The sequence below is a fragment of the Lagopus leucura genome, unplaced genomic scaffold (genome assembly GCF_019238085.1).
Source record: "Lagopus leucura isolate 7727_CA_CO unplaced genomic scaffold, USGS_WTPT01 Super-Scaffold_100004, whole genome shotgun sequence".
Classification (NCBI taxonomy): Eukaryota; Metazoa; Chordata; class Aves; order Galliformes; family Phasianidae; genus Lagopus; species Lagopus leucura.
In genome coordinates this window covers 64,086,601-64,110,203 of record NW_024962264.1, presented here as the reverse complement: position 1 = coordinate 64,110,203, position 23,603 = coordinate 64,086,601, and the positions used below count along the sequence as shown (strand labels likewise).

At 38.8% G+C, this 23,603-nt stretch overlaps 1 long non-coding RNA gene across 1 annotated transcript in view; it reads right to left on the bottom strand.

Moving 5' to 3' along the window:
- Positions 1–23,603, bottom strand: part of LOC122180469 — a 37,080-nt gene that overhangs the window by 1,837 nt on the left and 11,640 nt on the right. The gene's annotated exons all lie outside the window — the stretch shown is intronic.

Below are 23,603 nucleotides of genomic sequence, written 5' to 3'. Positions count from 1 at the left end.
AAAGAGTGGGCAGAATATCAGACGTGTGTGAGAGCATAGGAACAAGTAGTGAGACCATACAGCTTCCCCATGAAAAATACCCTCAGTACCCAATTGTTGTATATGTACAACAAGAAATAGCACAAATGCATACTTTTTGATAGTCCTGAGCAATCAAAAATCAATAATTCATTCCACTTCATAATCAGTCTATTTTTTTCACAACAAGTAAAAGAGTTGGCAAAAAAAGAAAAAAGCAAAACATCCTTTTCCTTATTTTTGTCACTGCAGCACAATCCAGATAAATAGAACAGCTGAGCTAAAAGCTATAAAAGCAGCATTTCCTTCAGAATGAAAATTGAAGAGGAAAAAACAAGAAATTATCTTAATTGCCAGTCTCCATTCATGCTGGATCTTTACCCCCTCCATACTAATGTCTTCCTGTTTAAAATAATTCCTTTTTTTTCTCACCAAACTTTTCCCTTCTGAGAACTTTTAGCATCTAGTTGTCTTATGCACCTCTTTTTCAGATTCAGTTCTGGAATTTCAATTGAAAAATACAATGTTGGGTTATTAAAAAAAATAATCTCTATTAAATATTACAGCCCTTTTTTCTTAGTAGGAGAAACAGAGCTTCATCAAAGAGAATCAATAAATGAATTATTCAAACCCATTTTGAAGGCTGCATTAATTCTGACTTCAGAGAGGCATGGAGCAAACCCCAGATCAGTCATGTAGATAAGCAGGCAGTTGTTATGTTCTTTCTTTGAAGTTGATCAGAGGGTTACAATGGTTCAAAAAAAAGCTCTGGACTTCAGAGATTCCCATGTGGAAGTGTGACATGGAAATCCTTTATTTGCACAGCTAGCAGCCAATATATGTCTATCTCACGTAAAACCATGATCTCCTTTACATCTACACATGGACTATTCCCAGTCTTTTAATGTGTTTACCCTTACAGTATTCTCCATTTCTCCATAGATTTTCCACATTTTGCAAACTGAGGCAGAGAGATTAAACGTTGGAGACAAGGATCAAAAATAAAATGATGTTCTTCTTTTTCTTTTTTTTTCTTTTCTTTTTTTTTTTTTTAATAGCAAAGGTGTTTAATCACAGGCACACCATGAAGATGCCTGCAAGATTTTCCAGGACTAAGAACTTATAAATCAGCATTGGATGGCTTTCAAAAAGAGATGCTGAAGTTCAAGTGAAAATTAATCCAGGGAAGACCTGTGACCTGAGCTACACAGAATCAGACAGTCTTTTCAGCTTTACAATCTATTAATTACATCTTTCCGCTCCCTTCTTTGTGACTACTCTTTCAATCCCACTTCAAATTGATTCATAGAGTCAGCATCAGAAGTGACTAATATTCAAGTTCCCATAAATTTTTCTTCTCAGACAACCAGGCAGGAGGCAGGTCTGTTAAAAATACCACATAACCTCTGCAAAGCTCATTTAGCTGTACCCTATTTCTCGTGCACAGGACACACGTTCTACAGATGTCTGCACAACCTCCAGAGGAAAAGCTCAAATCCTGGAGAGACAAAATAAGTCCTCATGAGCAATGCAGCATCACCCACGGAGCATATTCACAGTGACAGTGAGAGACAAATGTGGCTGAAGCCCATTTTCATGCTCAAAATCTTCCATTTATGAATCTCAGAAGTACACACCATTTTAACTCACTTGAGCACACTTGTTCATTTAGTCATAGAGCTTACATAGACAAATCCACCAGTAGATATATAAAGCTTAACTCTTCCCACAAATAGCACAATTATTTTCAAGATGTGCTGTAAGCAACCTGACCGTAATATACATAGGAAACACTTCAGCCAGTGTACTTGAATGTGACAATCCATTATTTAGTTAAAATTCTCACAAGCAATCAGTAATCACAAATCTATTCACTCCAGGATTTTGCAAGAGACTGGGACATGGTTGTCCTTAGCAAAAAGGTTTTATTTCCAAACAAATTTGAAATGGCTCAAGACCATCAATCTTGCTTATTTTTCCAATGTGCAGTATTTTTATTTGCCAGTACCATCATGGAAAAAACAAATTTGAGAAAAGTTTTCCATTTGTGTATACTCAGGTATGCCATTTTTCCCAGACTGACTCTATACCTCATTACAGAAGTAACAGAATGACAGCACAGAAATACCTATACCTTCTCTAAACTTTCTCAGACTCTATTTGAAGTCAGCATAAACATTTTTTTTCCTGCACCATGACTATAATCGTGGCATCATAGAATGGTTGGAAAAGACCTCCAAGATCATCTGGTCCAACCATCCACCAATAACATCACCCTTATTGCCCACTGAACCATGCCCCTACATACTACATCTCCACGTTTCTTGAACACCTCCAGGGACAGTGACACCACCACCTCCCAGGGCAGCCTGTGCCAATGCATTACCAGTCTTTTTGAGAAGTTGTTCCTAATATCCAACCCGAACACCCCTCAGCTCAACTTGAGACCATTCCCTCTCATCCTATTATGCTTACCTGGGAAAAGAGGCCAACCCCCACCTCACCACAACCTCCTTTCAGGCAGTTGTAGATAGATAGTTCTAAGTTCTCCCCTGAGCCTCCTCTTTTCCAGACTAAAAGTCCCAGTTCCTTCAGCCGCTTCCTATAAGATTTGCTCTCCAGACCGTTCACAGCTTCATTACTCTTCTCTGGATGCGCAAACATGAGAACACATTAGTCATCATTCAGCATACACCAAGATAAGGCTAAAAAGATAATTTTACATGTATTACTCTTTCATCGGAACAGGTAAGTGATTTAAATGAATTGAGGTTTTGACAAGTAAGTAATTAAAGAGACAAGAGGGATTGTGAGTATTATCCTTATTTACAGGGAAAATTTTTTACAAGTGATGAATTAATAATGCACTTTCTCTTATGACCTTGAAAATTCACCTCATTACCATAAGGGAGACTTTACTAGCAGCTCAGACATACAACAAGTCATTAGGACAGAAAGTAAATTAGAATCTTTTCCCTGCACAAAAAATATTAGACATGATTTTACATAATATTCTTGCAGTGCTTAGTATCAGAGGTCAAGTCCCTTTAGAAGAGCAAGATTAATCTCATTTAGTTGTGTACATCTACAGATGTTAAAGCACTGCAAAAATGCCTTGGCTATCTGAAGGATAGAAAAGAATGGTTCTTTGGAAGGGACTCACAAGAGTCCATAGAGCTCAACTGCTCGACCTCTTCAGGGATAGCCAAAAGTTAAAGCACAGAATTGAGGGCATTGACCAAAATGCCTCTTGACCGCTGACAGACGCGGGGCATCAGACACCTCTTAAAGAAGCCTGTTCCAGTGTCTGAACTCCTTAGTTGTACAGAAGTTTTTTCTTGCACCAAACCTGACTCCAGCACAGTTCTGTTGAACTTCATGCCGTTGCTGGTTGCCCAGTGTTTCATCATAGCTAGGTCCCTCTGCAAGTCCACTTCTCCCTTCATAGTAAGAAACATCTCCCAGTTTTGTATCATCGCTAAGCTTGCCCCGGAATTGACCCCTGGTGACCATCATCCACCCACATAGGTCCATGCACTACAACACTTTGAGCTCTACTGTTGAAACAATTCATCTGTGCAGTGTAGCATGAACCAGTTTGTCTCGCAGTTGAACAACCTGTCCAGAAGGATACTGTGAGGGATGGTATCAAATGCCTTGCTGAAATCCAGACATTTTGCATCCATCACCTTCCCTTCATCCAGCAAACGGGTGAATTTATCACAGAAAGAGATAAAATCATTAAGGCAAGACTTTCCCTTGATGAACACATACTGACTATGCTTGACAATTTCTTTTATCGTTAAATACCTTTCTATATCTCACAGGCCAAATTTCTCCAAAGATTACCTTAACAGATTTGTAGCTTCCTGAGTATTCTCTCGTGCTTTTTTGGTAGATTGGTATAACATATGCAGTTAGAATGTAATTGTAGGTGGTCTAGAAGAAAACGAAGCCATTTTTCATGCAGATACCTATTTCCACACATCAGCATATGACAAATACTGGCTTAACCACTGAGCTTGGAAGAATGGCCAATCCTACAGAAGGCCTGCAAAGAGCTCCCAGATGCAATTGCTATCTTCATAGACACTTGCATTGCACACTGGGTACAGTCAATAAAATCAGTCGTTTTTAAAGTGTGGATTAAATGAAGATTGTAAAAGAAGTATATCCATTCCTCTGATGTGAATAATTGATGTCTATTGGTTACTATGAAATTGATTACTTTGAGGATGAGGAATATTTTTTAAAATTGCCATGTATGCAGCTTTGAAATGTTTCCTGAGTGTCTGTTTAGTCACTAAAACTGATACTCTTATCAGGCCATTTCAGTGGTCTTTTTACTGAAAATTGTCTTTCTGCAACATTTCCTGGACTCGCATCTACTTCTATATAACAATCTACCATGACAAACTCATTTCCCAGTTTATAAAACTACCATTCTTCGAAGCTGATGGCAGCTGTTTTGTAGCTGCCATACCATATAATATGGCTAAGATCACTGTCTGTAGCAAGCTAAATTATAGGATTTGGTCTAGTGCCAAATTCTAAAAGCAGAGATGGCACTTATTGTGAACTGCGGTGTCCACAGTTTAATGTACTTCTTATTAAAATCAATGGGAAGTTTGTTTCAGTGAGGATTGGATTGGGTCCTAATTACATGTCGACAAATGCTTCTCACATGCCAATTCTGGGATTAGAACTGCTGTTGATTAGATGTCTTTATAAAGTACTATTCAGTCCTGTGGCCAGTAAAACAATTAAATTCTATTGTCAAATTTAAATTTAATTAAAACTAATTTTACTGCAGAACGTCAAATAATTCACCCTGATACTTAATTAGAGAGCAGTCCTCCTTCCAGTTCTACCAGCACAATTTGTTACATGCCATGAGAGTACAAAATCATATGCAGTTTTTCATGTTGACAACTGCACAGTGCCCAGTATCTATCAAATTGCATTGCAAAAGCAGAAAGAATACAGCAATCCCATGTCTTGATTCGAGCACAAGATACTTTGCCCACTTCTATATGACTTTTCTTCCCTTGTCAGTAACATTAAAAATTTTTAACAATCTTGGACAAGACTGGACAGGTATATGGTTATGTTTTCTGACAACTTAAAACAAGTATCAGTCAGGATTCATTCCCCATCAAAACAAGGCTTCCTGCTGTTCTTCATCAAGGAAATATGGAATTACACATTACAAATCTGTGTTTGATCCTACTGTGGAAAATGGCTCCCTAAAAGCTGGACTTTAAATTGGGCTGAAACTTCCCATGAAATTCCCTTTCTTTTTTTTTTATTTCACACACACTTCCTACTTTGAAGTTACACAGACATATATACATACACGTGTGTGTATATTTTTCACCCATTTTTCTTTAAGCCGACTTTTGATGGTCAATCTTTTTTTTTTTTTCCAACAAAACTTTTTTTTTCAAGTTTGTCTCTGCATTCAATTTGTCTTCTGGGTTGGGGGGCCACTGCTGAGGATCTATCCTTCTTGTAACTGAGACACAGCTATTTCTGTTTCTTAGCTCCTGCTGTGTCAGATGATTTATTTGTGTGTGGCTATTTGTTTCTGGGCATTGGATTTGACTACTGAAAGAACAGTTTGGGAGGTAAGGAATGCTGGGAGCAGCTCTGTGGCAGCTCTGCTGAGCTCTTGTGCCTGGTTTCCAGTCTTCATTCTACCTAACGCTCAGATTTTCCGAAGCTAGCTGTTGATGACATGGGACGCTGCTGTTTTATGAGATGTCCTGGCTCTGTTATGTTTATGGCAAACTTTCAGGGACTTCCTCTTGTGCACCTGCCTCAATACTACACTGAGTGAAGGGTGAAGGTATCTTCAACAATCTATGCCTAGTGTGAGGGAGTGATACAGTCTTGTAATGGACAGCTCTGTGAGTGTTAGCAAATTGTTTACAGATGCTCACAAGGGTCTTCAGCTGCTCTAAACTCAAATGGTGCCAGAAAAATTAGTGGAATTATGAGTATTTGCAGCAGGCAAGGATCTGTCCCATGTTGCTTCCAAGTACATAACAGAGAATTATGTTTGTTGACAGTTCAATACATTCCTATAGAGCTGGATAGGATTTCACTGAAAGAAACAAAATATCAGACCATAAATTAAGGCTATTTGATGTGAAAAGCAGTCAGAAAAACTTCATAAGCAGCTACATAGGGCTAACAATTACTTCAACATCCATACTATCTGGAGGAAATAGTCAAGTGTGAGTTAAACAACAATCCACAAGGTGAGCCCAGCAAGAATAAAGCTCCCGAGTCTTGCAGTGAACAATAATACACATAAATGAATCACTAAGTCCCTTCCTGGCACAGTAAACAAACGTCAGACAATCACAGCACCTTCAGAAGACAAAACAGATGAATAACACCTTCACTGAATTAAGATCGGTGGCACCATGATACAGACTACACTCAGCAGAGAATTTCAGTTCTCTGGCACTCTTGGTTAAGGAAACCTGAGTGTTGTCCAAGTGCTTAATAAATTCAGCTAGTATGATCTAGTGTAAAATCTCATACCTACTTTATACAGTTTAAATCTTTTCTAGTTGGAAAATGAACAGTATGATCTAGCAACATTTTTTCCTTCCTAAGGACAACGATCCTATGTCAACAATGTTACATGAATCCCACTTTATACTGTGTACTTTCATTTTTTTCCTAAAGGAGATAGCTAGATTTTTTAATGGTATTATCAATAGTGTTGCAAATATATCAAGAGAACTAAGTAAAGAATGACTATGAGATAAGACAAGCATAGCATAGAAACTAAATTAAACAAAGCAGAAAAGATTACACATGGTTCTAAGTAATGTTATTCTTCTTCTTAATCCTCAAATAGAGTCACTAAATTACACTTCCAGATTTAGTTATGATATTTACAAATGACTTAACTGTACATTTAAAGAGGGGAAACTAGCTACAAATGGGGGCAAGCTCATAATTTAAGGTCACAGTGGTGCCAGTACGAAGCAAATGCTTATTACTGGGATATTTTTGGTCATGGGGAATTCTCTTTCCCTAAGAACAAATCCCAGAAAAGCATATTTTTATTACTCTTCCAAATCTGGCATTCAGGCTTTATGTAAATATACAAGACAGAAGATCTTTCTTTTTAAAATGCTAGGAACCAGACACACAGCTGAGATTTGCTTGGGAATATTTCCTTTCAATCATTTGTATGAGCAACCTAAAATCTAAAGTATATTAAAAATACATAAAGAATGAATGGGAAAGTACTGTAGGAACTACATGGCATCTTACTGGAGGCAATACAAAGTCACTTTTCCTCTCCTAAACATAGCACCTCTAAGTATAAAAACAAAACAAGAAGTTCAAAATAAGGTTACTGGTTTTGTTTCTTTATAACTGAAAACAGAAGGTGCATTTTTTAAAGATTGTATCATTCCTGAGCTCAGTTGCCCAATTACTCTCAGAAATGCTCTCTCATCTTTTGATATTCACTGTCCTTACATTTTTCTCTTGAGAACTTTTCATCTAACATCTGTGTCTTTATTTCTTGTTAGAGAACCACAGTGCAGACCCAGACCTTGGAAGAAATGTAAAGAAATAGAGTCCCAGAAAACTCATATAGTGCTATGACTTAGAGAAAATTAAACAAAGTTAATTTTGGCAGGAGCTAAATAAAGGCTATGTCATACAGTGAGCTGAGTTGGGCAATGCTCACGATGACTTCAAAGAGCAATGGGAGTCTAGAGAGCTTACGTTAGTTTAACGCACGTTTTATTTTAGCCAGAAATTTATGAATAAAGAAAGAAAACAGCAGAAGGAACAGTTGATGCTGCTGTATGAATGACAGCAATGCTAAGTTATCCAGTTATCAGCAGTGAAATACTTGATGAAGTTGGAAACAAGTCCCATAGAGAACACAGAAACCAGTCTCCTCCCCTCCCTGTCATTTAGGATTTCTCCCAGCACCCAGCTGTGCAGGCTGAGGACAAACTTCAGCAAAAGGTCACTTCCTTTTCAGCAGCATCCTCCAAAATTAACTCAGTAAGCTCAGCCTGCCTTGCCTGTCTGAGAAATCTTTCTCTGAGCATTCTCCCTCCTCCTGTTGCAAAATGAAAACACTCTTTTTTCCCTCTATGTTATGTTTGCACTCAGGACAATCCTTCTCTCCCTCCTTTTTAAAAAAAATTTTAATTTTTTTTTGTTAATATTTCTAAAAATTATAGTATCATAGAATCTTTTAAATTGGAAGAGACCCTTAAAGGTCACCTAGTCCAACTCTCCTGCAACAAACAGGGTCACCTATAGCTCCATCAGATGCTCAGAGCCCTGTGACCTTGAGTGTGTCCAGGGATGCAGCATACACTACCTCTCTGGGCAACCTATGCCAGTGCTGGTGGTAATCCCCTGGTCTCTGTCATCCAAACACAAAACCCAGCCATGACAAGAATAACCAACCACTATGTATATTCTATAGGGTTATCATCTTACTTACAGTCCTTAATGCATTCCTTTCAGAATACACAGAAACTTTTCTAATGGCATTTCTGAAAAACAACCTCAAAAAATCCCTTTACAGAAGTACTTGTCACAGTGCACTTACTTCTGGGTCTCTAGTGAAGATAGCACAACAGGTCAGTTGCAGAGAACTGGCATTTGGTGAGCTTTGTCTGAAGCATTTTCACTGGTCTGCCTCCAGGCTGGCCCCTCACGCCTTGCCCAGATCTAAAAGCTGGCACAAGGAGTTGGAGCATTTCTTGCTTCCCACCACTACTTTTGCTACCAAAGCAAGATACATGGTGCCCACCTGCTACACCACAGAGTTTGCGGCTCTCTGAGAGCTGCAGACTCTCCTTGCACGGCCAGCAGATAACATTTTGCAGCTGGAATGCAAGAACTCTGCTTTAATGTTGCAGTTTACCCTGAGCTTTAGAATCACAGAATCATTAAGGTTAGAAAGACCACTATGATCATCTAGTCCAAATATCAAGCGCAACCACTGAGTCCAGATCTTCCAGTTACATATAAAGTAACCCTACCATCTCCAGCCACAACAGCAGCTCAGCAGAGTATCTCAGCGCAAAGAACCATCCACACCCTTGGGTCTGGAGCATCTCCTGCCCCACAGAAATCACAAGATCCCCTGTTCTCACTTTGAAGGCTTCACTTCTCCTCCTGCCTTGCTACAAAAAGAGAGATCCTGGGCATATAGTACTCACAGAGATTTGCAAAGGACATTACATGGGAGTAGAACTAAGATGACCTTCAAGAGTGCCTTCCAACTCAAACAGTTCTATGATTCTTTGATTCTATGATGTTTCACAGCTTCACAGTTTTATAAAGAAACCTATTGCCTTGGTTGCACAGCACAGCAGAGGGAGAAATAGGTAACGTGTTTCAGACTGGTTGAGGATATGGAACTACTGCTTAAATTCATACTGAAAATGAGTGAGATAAAAAGTTATAATAGTGGGTCCCCAAAACTACTGTTATAGAAAGAAGATGAAGAGGTCTGGACTTCTCCTTAACTAACACCATTTTCATATTTGTTGAAAAAGTGACTCACTAAACAAACAATGTCAAGCAAACGCTGAGGTGTTTCTGGAATTACATCATTTCTGTGAAGAAGCTCACAGCCCCAAAGCCAGCCAGTGGAAACCAAAAAGTTCAGTCTCCAGGTCTGTATGCTCATTTCATTTTCTGGTGGCTTTGCTCAGGAGAAAATTTCTCTGTGCATGATCTTCCAGCTCCAAAACAGATACGATTTGCTGAGACCATTGCATTACAGGGCTGCAGTTTAGAGTGAAGAACTAAAGTCAAAAGGCTTGAGGTCTTTCCCAAAGGATTTGCATGACCTTGGGCAAAAACCCTTCAAGACTATTTGAAGATCTGATATTAAACAGCAACACCCACATTCTGTAAGCTAAATAAGATACTTCTATGCTAGCAGCCGGTGAGCATCCTCACCTTCCAGTGAAATTCAGCACACTTTTTTAATGAAGTGTGGTGGAGCCACAAACCTGATTCCACTTCCAAAAAAAAGAAGAAAGCACACCTAGTAAGATGCCAATATAACCTTTCAGGTGCCCAAATTCAGAATCCTGTGATTTATTTTTTTGGTACATCTATTTAATCCCATAAAGTGGTAAGATTACATTTACCCATCAGACACAATATTTTAAGGTTGACTTCACTATTTATTTGGAAGTTTCTGAAACTTTCAACTGAAGGGCCCCACCAGGTCTTGAAGTACTGTATTAATTACAGTTACTAAAACTCTGATTTTGCTTGTGAATTTCAGTGTGCACCATTTTTACAAAGAGGATTCACAAGCCATAAGCAGTCACTGTCAGTCAAATAGGAAGAAGAAATGGTGATTGTGGAAATGGTGAGTGGGAAAGCTTGGAAAGGAACATTCAGGACCAATGATAGTAGGCAATAATTCAACTGCGTAGTTCTTTAGCTATTAGATCCTGAATTGCTTCATTTCTTAAATAAAGTTGTAATTTCTATAAATTCTATGAATCCTATTTCTAAGCCAACATTCCCACAGCTATCATTTTAAGGTTTGGAGGTTCTTTGTCTCAATTTATTACTGATACCAGAAATTTGTGTCAATGACTTGCTGCACTGTTCCTACTCATGGAATAGCTCCATGTTTTTACTTCTTGTCTCAACTAACCTCCTACAAATACCAACAACTCATGGTTAGAAAGGAACATGAAATCCAGTGGGAGGAGGTCCATTGTTCACCCACCTTGCAGTCTCACAGCCTATGACTCCAATATGAAGGCATAGATATGCTTACAGTAGTTCTAACAGTTGTAGTACATTATATGCGAAACGAGATTTCCTTAGTTACCCTTTTTATGTATTTAATCCTAGTATTTTGAACGGCACCATAATAAAAAAAAAAGCAACCTTTCCGAATGACAAAATTCTTAATTTTACTGTGACCAAAACTAATGAACACATACAGTTTTTAGAACTTGTTTCCTTCTCCTTGATGTAACCTTGAGTCTGAATTTCCATGGTTTATGTTATTCAGCAAGGATATAACATCCCTATAATTTCTTTCCTATTTAGTACTTCTCATATGTTCTCCAAATTAATCACATCTTAGAAAAGCTTTTTGTCTTACGATGTGCGTAAATAAATCACTATATTCTTAGATAATGGAAATTGTTGGTGATTAAATTCAATTTGATAGGGTATGAGTGAAATTTCTCTGACTAGTTATCAACAGTATCTTGATTTTAGGTTTGGCTTTACCATTATATCTCCTATATTTACAGCTGCCTGTACTTTCCTTCAGCAGTTCTCCATATTTCATTTTGCAGATTGTTTTCCGCAGGCTCATGAATATATGGGTATTTGGCAGAGATTTTATAACCTATAATCAGAACTGAAAATTACAGTGATCCCATTTGTGTTATTATAGCTTAAGAATGTGTCAGACTTTCCATTTTAAACTTTCTACTCTAAAGAATCTACAACTGCTCTTTCTTTACTGCCAAATATTTCTGCAAAATTTTCAGTAAGAATAAACGATATTTATGAATTTGAAACTTTTTTCAGGGCTTCTAGTAGCGAGTGTGAGGAGATAGCTTCTCCTGAAATACAAAGGAACAAAAATTTCTAATTTCCTGCCTATTTATTCAGTGACCACATTTTAGCCAAAGAAAGTTCAATGGGTCTCTTTTTAAGGACCTGTAGTATTAACACAGTAGGGGACATAGGGATTAGTTGAGAATGACTGGAATTGTTTCCTTCCACTGGAAACATAATACGCTCCTTCAAGATAGTGCCAAGATTCTTCTGCCAGAGCAAAAAGAGAATGGATAAGAGAAGCTCTCTACTGCAATCTCAGATCATGAACTGCACATCTCTATTTCTTTTTAAACATACATTCAGCATATTTCAAGGCTCCTACCAGACTTTCTCATATCCAACAGCATCCTCTACATGAGGGGACTGCAGACATAAAGATCAGGGTGGTTAAGGATGCCCCATCCCTGCAGGCATTCAAGGCCAGGCTGGATGTGGCTCTGGGAAGCCTGGTCTGGTGATAGGTGACCCTGCACATAGGAGGGGGGTTGAAACTGAATGATCATTGTGGTCCTTTTCAATCCAGGCCATTCAATGATTCCATGATATGATGCCATGATCAGAAATTCTCCTGCTAGTGCTAGGGAAGTGATAGGAGAGACCTGAAAAGAAATCAAGGTGAAACTGGCCAGGAGATACACTATTTGATTTTTTTTTTTTTCATGTTTTCATAGAATAATAGACTGATAAAGGCTGAAAAAGGCCTCAAAGATGATCAAGTCCAACCATCTACCCATCCACACCATACCCACTAACCCATGTCCCTCAGTGCCACATCTATACCCTTTTCTTGAACTCCTTCAGGGATAGTGACTCCAACACTTCCCTGGACAGCCTGTTCCAATGCATCACCACTCTTTCAGGTAAGTTTTTCCTAATAACAACTAACCTTTCTCTGTGTCCCATTAAAACATCCTCAAATGCTGCAGACAACATTCAAACTTCTGAACTCTTTCTGCCTTTAGCTGGTGGGGAAAAAAAATGTACAAACATCATAAAATTTCTCCTTCCAGCTGCTTAAGCATGAAATGAGAGATGGTGCACACAAAGCCATCCCAGAAAACAGCATACTGGGTAACTGTTGGATGTCTCACCTCATCACTTCCACTTTAGCCATTCTCAACTTTCCAGATGTTTGTTCTAGCTGAGGCAGCAAATTCTAATTTCCTTTGTGTTTCAGATAACTATCATACCACCAGCTCCTCCAGGACCTTAGACAAACAGCATAATCCAGATTTCCAAGGATGCTGGGAAAGTATGGAGTCTTCAGAAAGCTGTGAGAATGGTCGACATGGTCTGGTTTGTTGAGCTTACTCCAGAACACTTTGCAGGACCAAAGCTAGGCTCCTGCTGTGCAGTGACTTGGAATCTATCAATGAATCTCAAACACAAACAGAGAACTAGCTGCCGAAAAGCTTTGCTGCATCTTCATTATCTCCATTTACAGATGGGAGATCAAGAGAGTTTGATTGTAAGACCTCCAAAGTTATGGGAATCGGTTTAAGCAGGAAGTGAAATTTCTAGCTTCATTCTGGTGACGCAAACCTCTTTGTAAACAAATCAGAACTGTAGCAAGAATAGTCCAGGTTCTGAGGCTTTCTGTACTTTTATTTCCATTAATGTATGGACATCCTACAAAACACTATTCCTTCTGGTCCTGCACAGAGTGGAGTGAGACTTTCTTGCTGAGCTGGTATTTTTCGCCTGTTAGTTTGCATAAAATGCTAAGAACTCAGGTCTCTTACTTAGTTCATGTACTTTGTAAGTTTTTAAAAGGAAATTATAATTATGGGTGCTGTGAGATATCACATGACATTTTTTCACTACAAGCCACGTCCTGTTGTCAGTATTTCCATTTACTCCCATTGACTGTAATCAAAGGCAAAGGGTATAAACACTGGAAGCAAAGTCTCGTCTTAAGTGGATCCTCTCCAAACCTCAACATGGCATTTCTGATGTGTGCACATCTATTGCCTCTTAGAAATGCAGACAGCAAAGTTGCCAGCAATATGAATGAGAGTGGTAAGTAGAGAGAAAACTTTATAGCCACTCTGCTCTGCGTTGCTGAGTCGTTCACTGGCTCTCATACTAGATCTGCACCAAAGACGGATGGCAGAGATTAGAAGCAACCTTAAGCATTTGTGTACAAGCTGGACAAATCAAAAACCTTCATCCTAAAGGACACTGCCTTGCAAATCTAATTTTACAGTCCCTCAGATGTCATCATGTGAGCTCAGTGATTGATTGGCACCACAGACTTTTTGAAACATGGCTGGAATAAGAGCCATGGTGGAACTTGCCCAGGGTTGGTGAAGAAGTCTCTAACTCACAGAGACAGCCCCAACTCACTGGTTTCCCAGTGAAGTGTATTCCTGCAGAGAACAAAGCATCTTGAACCCAGCATACAGACTCACAGACATGAGTGCTGCACATGGAGAGCACTGCTCTCTCTCCTAGAGCAATGAACACACTCCTGAATAAAGCCTTGTAGTCACAGGAGTCACTTTTGCCTGCAAACTTCACACTGGAAACCCTTGTGAATATGAACCAATCTAAACAGAGAGAGTTCATAAGCTTTTGGGGATAGCATATTCCATATTTTCCCTGCAGTTTATTGGCAAATTAAATCTAATGCATTCAAATTACATCATGAAGTGTAATGTTGAAATATTTCATGAAGGTTACCCTAATAGAGTGTGAAAGCCTGATGAACAGTAATTCAGAGGGAACTGCTTGGCCCATCTCCTATTTACTTGGAAACATTTCTGCCTTAAAAAACCTTTAAATATATTACTTGTTTTTATGGCTCAAACGTCTTTAATTTGAAGATTTTTATGATTCCCTTACAATACACATCGATTTAAAAAGTGTTTTAAGCTAAAACGGATCATTTACTGCCAACTGTGCTTTAGGCATATCATTGATTAGTCCAAGTGCGATAAAACAACCTTGTTTTTATTCATACTTTAAGAGAATAATAAAACCTGCATACTTGGAAATACTGAAGCAATATCTTGGCCCAGAGCTATTTAAGTATGAATTATTCACATCTAGTTTATTTTTTTCTTTTAAATTCATGAATCCCCAGAATGGTTTTGTAAAGTGTATCACTGAAACCATGTTTCTAATTATTAAAGTGGGGTGCAGGGGGGGGGTGGAGAGAAGCAGAATGCATCATATATGTAAACGGGTGGTTTTTTATTGGTCTTCTTTTGCAAACCACTGTGAATCTCCTTGGAAATTAGTTATTCAGTATTTGCACTATATTTTAACTTGCGGCCCATTGGGAGAATATAGAGATGCAGTTCCTTTGTTCAAATATCTTTTGCAAACAAACTTATTCCTACATCCCGTAACATTAGAACTGCCTTAATAAACCCATTTAGGGACTGCACAGACAATTAACTGGGAGCCCATTTCCCAGAATTGTTTTTGCATCTCCAGCAAAAAAGATTGGTGTAACAGTGATAGGGTGTCTATCTGGATATTACACTCCTCTGACTTTTTCCTTCACTACTGCAAAATACCATAGACAAAAATATCTTTTTCAAGTGAACAAACCAAAACATTAATCCTATTTTTGCAGTCCTTCCATCCTAACCTAAAAATGCACTCTGAATACACCAGGGTCTGAACAGAGACAGCAAAAGGAATGACACCAAGATAATTACATTTCTTGTTCCATCACTGAATTTCTGTAGGACCTCAGCAAGAATGAATTCTTTAGGACAGACAACAATTTTCTACATATTTGTGTAGTATATACTGTAGCCCTGTAATTAATATATTTATTAATTATATTAATAATTTAAATTATAATTCTTAAATTTAAATTTAAATTTAAATATAAATATGAAATTAATAAAAAATTTTTCCCTATACAATCACACAATTTTGCAGGCTCAAAGAAATCTAGACATCTTTTAGCCCAGCCACCAGTTCTGAGCAGATCCAGAGAAATCAGCCTACAGAGACAGACCTGCTGAGTTTTGCACATCTCCACAGATGATGTTCCCAAAACCCCATTGGATCCCAAGTACAGAGCAGTTAACATCAAGGCAAGAAGTCTTCTCCTTGTATCTAATCTGAATTTCCCATTTCAACTTGTATCCATTGTCTCAGACCTTCGAGAAAAGTCTGATATAATCAGTAGTGCCTTAGTTTAAACGCCACAGTTGTGCACCAAGAGTGATTCTATGTATATGTATTTGTCTATCATCTCCATAGGTAAAATCCTAGAATACAACAGCTCCTCAAAAGAAAGACAGAGGAAACATAATTAAGAAAAAAAAAAGGGAAAAATAGCATGTAATGAATAATGATCTTATCTGTTTCTCCCAACTTGAAAGGGATGTTTTCAGACAGCCACAGCAGATATGAAGGATGATAACCCCAAACTAAAGGGAGTTGACAAGTATACAAAAAGATAAATATATTTTTTTGTTAAACTCAGAGGGTCATCATATGCCATCCAGACTTACAAGTAATAACAACTCTATCAAAAATATAATATGGAATGGCACTAGCAGACTGTGTGGAGCCACAGAGGGATCTCTGCCGTGATATGCAACTCTAAGAGTTCTTCCTAGGACTTCTAAACTTGCTTAAATGTTTCCTACTGAGCACACCTAAGATTTAAGTCCTGAGAACATTTAAGAAAGCATACCAAGCAACTCAGCACTGAGCTTGCAACTGAAACATCTGAAGAGTCAGCAACCCCTTAACTTGACGAGTGACAACAAAATGTGTCTTTTTAAATATCCTCAGTTCCTGCTTCAACACACCAAAATCTATTAGCATTAAATTCTTCATAGGTACAGTTCCATCCTTCACAATAGGACCACTCTGTACATTTGGAGGTAAAACAAGCCATGTGTTTGAATATTGGCTCTAAGGGAGCCAAACAACTGAGGTATTCTCACCTCACAGACATTTTCCTAGTTTTATTTGGCTAATGAAACAGTAAAAGTTGGAATTAGAAAATAATATTATTTTAAGCTGCTAGATACTATGGAAAGTAATACCTTTGAGTATTAGCCTGGCGTATCTTTGAGGGAGTGATTAGACATTTGTGTACTTAATAAAGTTTGCACAGCCAATTTGCACTTCATAAAGTGTGGCACTGTTCTGGAGTGTGGCCCTGATATGGACTTCATGAAGCATGCAGAAGGCAATGCAGACTGTATGGAGTCCACACTGAAGACAAGTACCAAATCAAAAACAAAACAAACACCCAGTCCTGATTTGTGACTTGGAAACTCACACTCATCTGCTCCCTGAAGGATGCCATTACATTGATACCATGAGGTTGCATGCAGCACATAGGCCAACTAGAATTAATTGCTCTCAGAGAAGGTAGGAGGTAGGTCTTTGAAAGCCAGAAGATAAAGAAAGAATTGGACTTCAATGTTCCACTTAATAGGCAAATTCTCTTGACCTCAAGCTGTTGTATAATAATAGGAAAACTAAACTACAAATTCTGAATGAAAGTGTTTTGAAGCCAAGAGTTAAGCTCTGATCTTTGAATGCCAGTTTAACTTCTGAAGAGCCAAGACTATTCATGAGATGGGCATCTTGTAAAATCATAGGGCAGGTATCAACCACAAAAGGAGTGAAATATCCCAAAATGTCTGACAACCTATCGTCAGGTCCTGGAGTGGATGAAGTCGACATCACTGAAGCCCTAAGCAAGGCATCTGGAAAGGCAAGACTCAAGATGTTACCTTTCTCTCAGTGTTTGTTTGGAGCTCTCAGCTTTACTTGTCAGCTTTTGCTGGGGTCATCCTGGGGCACCAAATCCTACTGTAAAGGAAACTGAAATATCTGAACATGACTTCTGCTGCCCAGAGGCAGAGTCTGGGTACCTAGGACTACACTCTCATGCTTAAATGTCAGACACGCATGTGCTTTCCTGATGCTATGACCACTTTTTGTCAGCAGGACCTGACTCTCGTGTCTTCACCTTCACACATTTTAGTATTTGCAATCTAATTTTCAAACTGGGGAAAATTCCCTGTATAGAAAGGAAATTCTGCTTAACGAAAGGCTACCAAGGATGGCTTTTATCGAAGTCAAATGAATAAGACTAGCTATTGACTGTCTTTATATGTCATTGTAAATATAATCTACATTGGTTTTGGCTTACACTGTACATAGAGAATAAAACTTCCCTAGTTTTAATTTCTCTATGCATGAGTTGTCTGCATAATATAGAAAGTAGCTGTTTTATTAAAAAATTAACAGCTCTAAACATTGTATGGATTTTTCCCTTCTCATCAAGCAATTGATTACTCGCTTCTGAGAAGAGGACACCTGAAAATTCAGATCCATATTTTGAATAATTACTCTGTAAAATTCCTTATTTTATAAATTGGAGCTTCAGAATTATAATTTCAATAGGATTTTGATTTTTGGTTTTGATTTTGGGTTTTGATTTACTAAGTTGCAGACATTTGAAAGGATCTTTCCATTTTTAATTCGAAAATGGCTGAAGTACAGCATTAGAGTGTGAATAATGCTGTCTTTCCAGCTACCAAATCTATGAGATAATATGATTGATTTTATCAAATTTAAATCAGTATGAAATTGATTAAATGACCTGGCAAATTCTGTCATTCAGCTGCAGAAAAAAAACCCAGTGCAATGTTTCAACAGCTGCTTCATTGCTTGTCCATTACTTAACAAATAAAATACAGCAGTTTGTGTATGACTAGGCAATGTACAGATATTGTTTTACAGCATCATTATGAGTCTGGTAAATAGGTTTAGACTAGGAATATGAAAACAAACTCTGTTATTTTCTGTAGCAGTATTTAAAGGGCTTACGATTGGCAGCATAACTGATTGTATTGACCAAAAGAGCTATGGACATCTGGCTTTTTAGCCCTACAGATGAAAGACCATATGTTATAAAAAAAATAGAGTGTGAGATAGAAATGTTAGCAGGCCGAATACATGAACAGGGGTCAAAGCTAACAGCAATCCAGTCTTGTCACCAGCACTGCTCCAACAGGGGATGAATTATGTAGGGCTGTTGGGCAATGGAGAAATATTGTCGACTTGTTGACAAGCATATGGTTGAGCTAACAGCTGAATATTTTTGAAACTCTAAGAGATCTCTCTACTTCACCTTCCCTGATGATGAGATGAGAAAAACAATAGTCTACCTTAGAAATGCCTGTGATTTATCAAAAACATATTGTGTCTGCACCTTCAGCTGTTTCACCACGCTTCAGTTGAATATGGTTAACTGTTTAGGATACACTACAGTTTTCAGAAACCCAGTTTTTCCAGGCTTACAGTTTTAGAATCAATGCATCCATTCACTTTCATTGTATGTGATTTATGAGAGGACTGAAGCACTTCTTTTATTCATGATCCTTTCTGATGCCCTTTTTTCCAATGATAATGTCAAAATTAGGGCCATAAGCTGAAAACCAGTTGCTTGCGCAGTTCCCTATTTGAGCTCACAAAATGACAAAATGAATCCTAAAAGCTCTGCTTCAGGCATGGGCTGAAAGGCAATACCTTTACTGGTTTAGGTGAAAAAAAAAAGTTATTTCTAAATGTCAAAATAGAAAATAAAGATGCTACTATACACAACACTAAATGCTACCTAATGGCATATCTGTCACTTTTGTCAGTGACAAATCAATGAAAAGGATGCATATGGAAAATCGCATAGGAAAGTTCTGCTGAAGAAACGAGGGGGAACAGATTAGAGATATTTACTCTTTCAGAAGTCAGCATAATACGTTTCAGAAACTAAATAAACAAAATTCACACCAAGTTGGTTGGCATTTTGAAAGGTGCTAACTCAGCATTCTGCTGCTAGTTTCTGCTGAATTGAGCATTTTTTTCCTCTTTGAAACAAACATCTGTGATTCAGTGTGATAGATTTTAATATAGTTAGACAATAAAACAAGATGTGCTTTAGAGGAAAACATCAGTATGAATGAATGCTTCTTGCAAGCTCCACAGTACCAACTTTTAAATTATATTGAATAATGAATTTCACTCCACATTGCTCCTATCAAGTAAAAATAATCTTTTGTATTATTAACTGAAGTCAACAGAGCAGATAAAAGGGTATTTTTCTCTAAAACATGATTGCAACCATTTTAAATCAGAACTTTATGTAATACATTAAATTACAGCATTTGTGCATGTCAGTGCTTTCAGGTGACTTAATGCACTGATTTTAAAAGTGCCAAAGCACACTAAAAACTTCAGAATTCATTTTTACTACTGTTTGTTTTCACATTCTCAACAGGTTAAGTTACTAAAATCAATTCTAAACAAGAGCAGGAAGAAAAAAAGGAAAAAAAAATCATTCTAGAAATAGGAGAAATTTTCATCTCCCACATATGACTACAAGACTGAACCAACTTCAGGGATTTCTTTGGATTTTTTAAGTTAAAGGCCAGCTATCAATATTTTCTTCATCTAAACTCCTACCATCAGCTAGTGTGGACCTCTACATGTCTTCCCATAGGTTTCAAAAAGGATTTTACACAATATGAGCTCCAAATCAGCCAGCTGTATTGATTTTAAGGACAGACTGTGAGCAGAACATACAGAATCACAGAAAGGTTGGAAGGGACCTCAAGGATCATGAATCTCCAACCCCCCAGCTGCAGGCAGGGCTGCCAACCTCCACATTTAATACTGGACCAGGCTGCCCAGGGTGCCATCCAACCTGGCCTTGAACACCTCCAGGGATGGAGCATCCACAGCCTCTCTGGGCAGCTGTTCCAGCACCTCACCACTCTCATAGTAAAGAACTTCCCCCTGACATCCAACCTAAATCTTCCCTCCTTCAACTTAAAACCATTTCCCCCTGTCCTGCTGTTATTTACCCTTTAAAAGGTTGGCTCCCTTTTTATAGGCTCCCTTTAGGTACTGAAAGGCTGCAATTAGGTCACAATTTCTCCTTGCCACCCCACCTCAAGAAGCCTCGAGGAAGCCTGATGACAGTTCTCTAGAAATTTGCAAAAGACAGTTGCACAACATTTCATTTCACGGGCAGTAATCATACTGTTATTGGGTTCAGATGATAAAGTGGATACAGATGTTCGTTAGCAGCAAAAGCATGTGTAAACAAGGAACCAATCCAAGAAGCTGCTAGCAACTGAAAAGTCCAAGGCTGACCATCACATGTTGCCGAATCACAAACATCTATCTTTAGACCACAAATGAAATTCTCAATCCTTCTCTACCATCTATAGGAGTCCCACTGGATTGATTTCATCCTACACACCCTTAAAGTGCAAAGGCCATTTTGTACATGATATATTTAAGCTTCAGTGACTTTAACATGAAGAACAGGCTTGCAGATTTCCAGTCAACAAGGATTTGCTCCTAGAAATCTTTCCATACCAACAGTCTCCCTGCCACATCTTTTCTCAAAATCCACCGCTGGCTGCAAGGCAAAGTCTCAAAGTCTGGTTCTGCAGATCTTATTTCTGGGGGCAAGAAAAAGTAGTTAGAAAGGCTCTTCCTAGGGCCTTTTCCAGGGGTATTTTCTCTCCCAGTTTCCCAATGGAAGCAGAAAATACAAAGAAGACCGACTATGGGGAGCCTCAGCTTCTCCAGCTTGTCACGTCAAACATCCCACGCTCTATCCTTATCCTCTGGAGGGAATCATTCGCATGCAGATCAGCCAAAAGGATTAGCATGCAACCAGATTATCCCCACAGACAGCTCAATCAACTAATAAAACATCACCTTTATGCATTTCCTCCTTTTAACCTCTAGGTTTCCGGATTCCTGGTACTCACACCTTTAAGCACCGCCATATTTTAGGAACACTCAACAGATGAGAGGATATGCTGGTGGTTGGTCTGGCACTTGATCCATTTCTCCTCGGCCACAAGATGTCAGTGTTGCTGAATGTTATTATTCTCACCTGCAAAGTGTCTCTATGTGTCACTGAAAGTGGCTGTCAACACTGGGCTTTATTCGGGATAATGAAACCACCAAGTAAGAAACAAAGACAACAAAAATCTTCAGATTTGTTATTAACAAGGAAAACTTGAACTATACAGTTACTGTGGTTACTTCTCCTAACTTAATGTGAGAATCCTTACATCTATTCACAGGTTCCAAAGCAACTCATGACAAAGTAGAGCTTGGCAGATGGCCCTTGCTTAACAACATCACTTTGGATGGAGCATCCAGAGATGACACTGGAGCTGTTTGAGCAGGAATCAATTAGTCCATCCAGCCAGAGACGAGGCTGTCCGGGAATTCAGACTCTACCAGCTACCGTGTCTAATGATAAATGAAATCAAGGAACATGCTAATGGACTACCTATCTCCCCTTTTTCACTTTCTGTTCATAAGGCTTTGGCAGCAAACTCAGCCAATGTAGCTCCACTGTGGAGATCTCTCTGTGCCCAACCTCATTTCCCCTTTCCATCAATTCTTCAATAGCATCAGTTTATGTTTCTGTGGAGGTAAAACTACAAATCAGATTATTAAACATTCTGCTTTTAAAACACGCTTTCCTCTTCCCAAGCCTTCTCAAAAAGGCCAAGGTCAGGCAGAGGGGGAACTTTTGAACTGACATTGTTGTGGACTCAACATATTGTGAAACTGCACCTCGAATTTCCTCTGCAGACTCAGTGACCCGCCTGGTGATTATTTTTCTGCTTCCCTCTCAGTTGCAGGAGATTTGCTTTGCCAGGCGCTGCCTTGACTTCCACTTCTAAGTATAGCAAACACCAGTACTATTAGCATGAGAATTCCTGTTTACATTATTTGCTTCCATTCATGTACTCTGAGCTTGTTTACTTTCACAACCACAGGAAGCAGGAATTTGGTGGGAGTAGAGACAGGACTGTTCAGCTTGAAGAAAAAAGAGATGAATAGAGATAGATGGATTAATATTCGCTTGCAGTTATAAAAATATACAATGGAAACATGGTTATTTGTGTTGGGAAGTTAAGTAGACAGTTTAACTTATTTGATCCATCTATAACTTCTTTAAAAAAAAAAAGAGTATGTCACCTAGTATCAAATACAATTGTTTCCATGGAAGGGAATGTATTTTGGAGCCCTCACTGCAGCCTCCCAGTAGTTGAAGGAAGCTTATAAAAAGGAAGGGAAGCAACTTTTTGCACAGTGTGATAGTGATAGGACAAGGGGAAATGGTTTTCAGTCAAAAGAGGGGAAATTTAGGTTAGATGTTAGGAAAGAAGTCTATACTATGAAGGTGGTCAGGCACTGGCACAGGCTGCCCAGATTGTTGTGGGTGCCCCATTCCTGAAGGTGCTCAAAGTGGTGTTGGATGGGCTCTGGGCAGTCTGAGCTGGTGAGTGAACCCAGCCCACGGCAGGGGGTTGGAGCTGGGTGGCCTTCAAGGTTCCTTCCAACCTAAATTATTCTGTTATCCTATGATTCTACATTGAGGAAGGCAAAAAGATTTTACTTAATTCTTACAGCCTATCCCCAGCTGCCTTCCGTGCCCCTTCATTTCTCCCAAAAACACAATCCATTATTTGAAAAATACTGCAAAGTAGCAAAAATAAACCTCAGGGAAAGTCCTTCCCCAGTCCCAAACCTTCACTTGTGCTGAACTCCCAAGATAGGAAAATCCATTCCTGGTTTAATAAAAATTGTTCTACATAAAGTCAACTTCTGACGTCTCCTCCCTGTTCCATTAATCAGTCTGGTTGCAGGGACCATAAATTCCTATTTTTATCTCCACCCCGTCTTTGCATTGTGTTAAAGGTGCCGTCTTCTCCACCCAGCCTGAGTTTCTGTTTGCTGGCCTCATCCTGCCTCCCTCACAGCACCAGCAGGCACCAGCGTGCCAACATTCACAGGTCTGCAGCAGCTGGCACGCCTGGCTGCAGTGCACACGCACAGGCTGACTCCACTCTGCGTGCACAGTGACCAATTGTCTGCACTTTCCAGCTGCCTGGAAATCTGGTAGATTAATGCCCAAAGTGGTAGAGTTGGCAGGAGTGCAG